The 6,413-nt window shown below is 34.3% G+C and overlaps 1 pseudogene; it reads left to right on the top strand.

Moving 5' to 3' along the window:
* Positions 1-3,837: 3,837 nt before the first annotated feature.
* Positions 3,838-5,719, top strand: LOC149177841 (cytochrome P450 78A4 pseudogene; annotated as a pseudogene).
* Positions 5,720-6,413: the final 694 nt, after the last annotated feature.

Here is a 6,413-nt window from a genome sequence, read left to right as displayed (position 1 = left end):
AAAAGCAAAATGTAAGCACACAAGCGGATTACTACAGTGGATTCCGATTCCAGAGTGGAAATGGGAGGTCATTTCCATGGATTTCTTCACATGTTTTCCAAGGAAATCTAGACAACATTATTCCATCATGGTCGTGGTGGACATGTTCAAAATTATAATTAACGTGTAAAAAATTTACATTTAGATGAAGCTTATGGAAAACTAACCTATTTATGATACAGGAGATCGATCTCTTCACGTTGAAAATGAAATTATAAAAACTTTATATGAATTTGTTATTTTCAGAGACAATTAACTTGGAAGGGAAATAACAATAACATTAATCTTTTATAGTTGTATTTTTTTACTATATTTTAATTTAATGTAATATATAAATTTATATCATAAAAAATTTATTTATTAATAATATGTTGGAAAAGTAAAAAATATAATCCTCAAAATAAGTATTTGATATAAATTTTAGTTTTTATCTTTAATTATTAAATAAGAATATTTTGTAGATAATTATTAACAATTAATTTTTCAAATTTCAATTTTTTTTTGAACAAAATATCTCTCCATATAAATATTATTAATTTTTACTGAATAAAATCCATCTTAATATTTAAAAAACAATTAAAAGTAAATCATTCTCGTAATAATGTTAAAATATTGTTTGCACTTAATATTTATATAATTAAAATAATTTATTAAAATATTTATCAATTTAATATATTTATAAATATTATTACATTGATTTGATAATATATTATTTTATAGAATAAAATTTACTCTACAATTTCTCCTGCTTAGTAAAAATAAAGAGTGCAACGTATTGTAAAGGGAAACATAGTACATAGTGTACTATGTTGATTGTTTAGTACATAGTGTACTAAAATGATTCACTAATGTATTTTTGTATATAATAAAATTTACTTTCATGTATTTTTGAATATAATAAAATTTACTCTTTTTTTCTTAACATTGTAATAAAATTTGCTATTTCTTTTTTTCAATTTTTAATATTATCTATGTATACATATTAAAAATAGAAAAGATAAAAATATTTAAAAATTAGAGAGGAAAATATATGATTAATCAAATTAATTATACTTTGTTAATGAAAAGAAAATTATATAGATGACAAAAATTATTTAATCATAATTTTGTTTACTTATTATTTATTAACGTTTAGTTTTTTTCATTCTGTCAGAAATCTAGTTGACCACGTAATACATAGTGTACTATGTTGATTCACTAAACATAGTACATATCGTACTATATTGATTCACTAATGTGTTTCTTTTCATTCTGTCAGAAATCTAGTTGACCACGTAATACATAGTGTACTATGTTGATTCACTAAACATAGTACATATCGTACTATATTGATTCACTAATGTGTTTCTGTATATAATAAAATTTACTCCCATTTCTTAACACCCTAATAAAATTTGCTCTTTTCTTTTTTTTTCTTTCAATTTTCTATATTACCCATGTATACATATTAAAAATAGGAAAGATAAAACTATTTAAAGATTAGAAAAGAAAATATATGATTAATCAAAGTAATTATAATTTATTAATGAAAAGAAAATCATATAGATGATAAAATTTATTTAATCATAATTTTGTTTAACTATTAATTTTCAGCGTTTATTTTAGCAGTGCTTTTTTCCCTTGAAAGTCATGGAAATTCTGGCCATATTTTGGGAAAATAAGGTTTTTTTTGTAAATGCAAGTTACAGTGGTTGAACTTCAAAATTTTAGGTGCCCCAAACGTTTCCACGATAAAAAAAACATGATTCAAATATTGTCTCTACAAGATTTTTTGAAAAAACATGATTCAAACAGTGTCTCTACAAGATTTTTTGAATTTTTTTTACCTAGATTCGGGGAGGAACTCCGCCTCGGTAGATGGCGCCTTAGTTTTTATCTCTAATTGTTAATAAGTATATTTTATAGATAATTATTAACAATTACATTAAAAATTTCAATTTTTTTATTGTGAAACAAAAATATCTCACCTTATAAATATTATTAATTATTACTAAATAAAATCCATATTGATATTTAAAAAACAATTAAAAGTAAAACATTCTCTTAATAATACTAAAATATTGTTTACACTTAATGTTTATATAATTAAAATAATTTATTGAAATATTTATCAATTTAATATATTTATAAATATTATTACATTGATTTGATAATATATTATTTTATATAATAAAATTTACTCTACCATTTCCCCTTGTTCGTAAAAATAAAGAGTGCACTCAAATATCTGCACATAGTACATAGTGTAATATGTTGATTGTTTAATATAGAGTGTACTAAATTGATTCAGTAATGTATTTTTGTGTATAATAAAATTTACTCTGATGTATTTGTGTATATAATAAAATTTACTCTTTTTTCTTAACGTTGTAATAAAATTTGCTATTTCTTTTTTTCCAATTTTTAATATTACTCATGTATACATACTAAAAATAGAAAAGATAAAAAATATTTAAAGATTAGAAAAGAAAATATATGATTAATCAAATTAATTATAATTTATTAATGAAAAGAAAAATATATACATGATAAAATTTATTTAATCATAATTTTGTTTACTTATTATTTTTCAACGTTTAGTTTTTTTCATTTTGTCAGAAATTTAGTTGGCAACATAGTATATAGTGTACTATATTGATTAGCTAAACATAGTACATAGTGTACTATATTGATTCACTAATGTATTTTTGTATATAATAAAATTTACTCCCCATTTCTTAACACTTCAATAAAATTTGTTTTTTTTTGAACTTTTTATATATTACCCATGTATACATATTAAAAGTAGAAAAGATAAAAATATTTAAATATTAGAAAAGAAAATATATGATTAATCAAAGTAATTATAATTTATTAATGAAAAGAAGATTATATAGATGATAAAATTTATTTAATCATAATTTTGTTTAATTATTAATTTTCAACATTTGCTTTTAGGGGGCTCTTTTGCCCCTGAAATTCATGGAAATTGAGGGCATCTTTTTAGAAAATCCGGCAAAGTTTTTTGTAAATGCAAGTTTTTTACAGTGGTTAAAGATCAAAATTTTAGGTGCCCCATGAGTTTTTGATGGTGCTGAATCCATTTCCACCATCAAATTCAAATATTGTCTCTACAAGATTTTTTGAAATTTTTTTGTCTAGATTCTGACCACTTTTGGCCTTCCGGGGGAGGAACTCCGCCTTGGTAGACACTCAGTGGTTTTTTTTTTCATTCTGTGAGAAATCTAGTTGGCATTTGTGGAAAGAATAAATTTGAACTTTGTAATCTACGCAATTCAAATACCCCAGAAATTTAAAAGTACACAGTCATTTAAGCATACCACACCGGCAATTATTTTGTGTCTGAATCTAATGTTTTTGTTTTCCAAAATTTTGCAAGTGAGTTTTTGAATTGTTTTTTTTAATGTTAGCAATAGGGTCAAGGCCATAGAAAAAAGAAAAAAACGGCTGAGACATTCAAAATCCATCCTAACAACTCAAATCACCAAAATTGAACCAATTGCATTAACCAAGTGCATGTGCGTCCACTTCGAATTCCAATGGATGAATGGTATCGACTTAATAAATGTTTCAACCAAGTGCATGTGCGTCCACTTCGAATTCCAACGGATGAATGGTATCGACTTAATAGATGTTTCGGGATCTGCCTTTTACGGTTACCGGCTTTTCCCTCTCTTCCCGTGGAATCGAACCCTTGGAGCTATAAATCCGCTTCAACCCCTCCACATTCTATGCGCTCATATCTCTCTCTGGCTTCTTGCTGCTGCTTAGTTTTTGTATTTGCCATCCATTTCTGAGATGGAGAATCGCGGGAGCTCTGCAGGAGGCGGGTGGTGGCTCTATTTCCTCTTTAGAAATGGTTGCAGTCGTTTGTCGTTGGACTCCGACGATGTTTGTGGGTGGCGTCAGTGGCATCTTTATATTGCACTGCTTATTGCTGCTGTATCTGCTGTTTTGGCCTCCTGGTTGATCCCGGGAGGCTGTGCGTGGGCGGGGAGACGCAGGAGGTCGGGCGGCGTACCCATTCCTGGTCCCAAAGGATGGCCCATCATCGGAAGTCTGCTAGACATGAGCATCGGTCTTGCTCACCGCAAGCTCGAATATCTGGCTCATCTTCATGGCGCCAAGAAGCTTATGGCCTTTAGCTTAGGCTCCACGCCCGCCGTTATTACATCGGATCCTGAAGTGGCCCGGGAGCTGCTCAACTCTCCTCATTTCGCCAACAGACCCCTCAAGCAATCTGCGCAGCAGTTATTGTTTGGGCGGGCCATTGGCTTTGCGCCCAATGGGGACTACTGGAGGCTGCTCAGGAGAATTTCTTCCGCGCATCTTTTCGCTCCGCGCAGAATCGCTGCTCACGAGCCTGGTCGCCAGGCCGATGCTCTCGGAATGCTTCTTGATATTCAGAAGGAATGTCAGTCCAGCGGTGTTGTTAGGGTTCGACGACACCTGCAAGGAGCTGCGCTGAACAATATCATGGGCAGCGTGTTTGGAAGGAGGTTCGATATGTCATGTACTTCTACTTGTGAAGAAGTGAAGGAGGTGCGGGAGATGGTGGATGAGGGTTTCGAGCTGTTGGGAGCGTTCAACTGGGCGGATCATCTACCATGGCTGCGACCGCTGGACCCTCTTCGAATCCATGCTCGTTGCGCCCGCCTTGTGCCGCGTGTGAGAGCTTTCGTTAGAAATATCATCGAAGAGCACCGACGTGCAGAGCGGAACAGCGAAACGGGTGATCAATCCGATTTTGTTGACGTTCTGCTGTCGTTGCATGGAGAAGATAAGCTAGATGAGGAGGATATGATCGCTGTTCTCTGGGTCCGTACTATTAGTTTTTTCACACTCTCATCTTCTATGTATCTCTGTGTTTTAGTTTAGTTTTTTCACCACACTCTCATCTGATCTATCTCTCCGTATTTTAGTTTAGTTTAGTTTTTTCACACCGAAACTTATGAATGAGGCCCTTGCCTTTGGGGAGGGGCATTAACTAAGTTTGGTTCTAATTTATGTAATGTTATGTATGCAGGAGATGATTTTTCGTGGCACAGACACGACGGCTCTGCTGACGGAGTGGGCCATGGCAGAACTGGTGCTGAATCCAGATGCCCAGAAGAAAGCTCAGGCAGAGTTGGACGCTGTAGTGGGGCGAGACCGCAGCGTGAATGATGCGGATATCCCTAAGCTGCCGTACCTCCAAGCTGTGGTAAAGGAAGCGCTGCGAATGCATCCGCCTGGACCGCTCCTATCATGGGCGCGGCTCTCAACTGAAGATGTCAACATCAACGGAATGTGTGTTCCGGCGGGCACGACGGCCATGGTGAATATGTGGGCGATTACTCACGACCCCAACATTTGGGAATCACCTCATGAGTTCCGTCCGGAGAGGTTTGTGGTGTCGGAAGGCGGGGAAGACGTGGATGTGAGGGGTAACGATCTGAGGCTTGCTCCTTTTGGTGCTGGTCGTCGTGTGTGCCCGGGGAAGGCTCTGGGCCTTGCCACTGTTAACCTCTGGGTGGCCAAGTTGCTCCATCATTTTGAATGGCTTCCTCATGCTGAACATCCGGTTGATCTGTCCGAGGTCCTGAAGCTGTCATGCGAAATGGCTCATCCTCTTCATTCTGTTCCCGTCATGCGGGTGCCTTTCGCTTTCATTAAATCCTCTGTCCCTGTCTCTGTCTAGTCAATTACACCTCACCTCACCTCACCTCACCTCATGTTCTGTTTGTCAGTATTACTAGGCTCTGTATTTCGATTGCAAGTGGTACACTCTCTGACCCATGCTTCGTCACAAGAAGAAGAGATTGAGATTGTGTGTTTTTGAACAACGATGGTGATTTTGATTTGGAATTATTGTAAGCTGTGTGTGTGTATGCTGCACATTAAGGTTAGGTTATCCGACGTGTGAGCATATTTCGACAATAAAGATGATGAGTTACCACCTATTTCAATCTTGTCTTGCCGCTATTACTATGTTAAATAATTTCATACCTTTGTCCGATCCATGCAGAATTCTGTTAGCTTATTATTTTCTTTTCGTTTCGATGGGTGAAGAGGTCCATCCAGATTGCAAAATCTAAGACAAGAGATCTATAAAATCTAAAACTACAATATAAGCATTGTATCTACCCGGTTTCAGAGGAAAATTATGCTTTAAAACCATGGAAAAATACATACGCTTACGCTTTCCCAAGAATCATGCAACTTCTTATAGCAGCACGCATTTCATTTTCAGTCGTTTTTCTCTGCCGTATTTTGTTTCGGTGATTGCCTTTGTAATCTGTATGGTCTCGTCGTCGGAGGATCTGTTGCAGTTCTTCGTCAATGAAACAATAAGCAATAAACGAACGAACAGGTGGCGAAGCGTTTCTCGGGAC

This window comes from Pinus tabuliformis, chromosome 4_1 (genome assembly GCF_031772625.1).
Source record: "Pinus tabuliformis cultivar Carrire ecotype Pingquan chromosome 4_1, CPIR1, whole genome shotgun sequence".
NCBI classification, from domain to species: domain Eukaryota; kingdom Viridiplantae; phylum Streptophyta; class Pinopsida; order Pinales; family Pinaceae; genus Pinus; species Pinus tabuliformis.
Note: the sequence above shows the minus strand (reverse complement) of the source record. Positions and strands in the feature narration are given on the sequence as shown.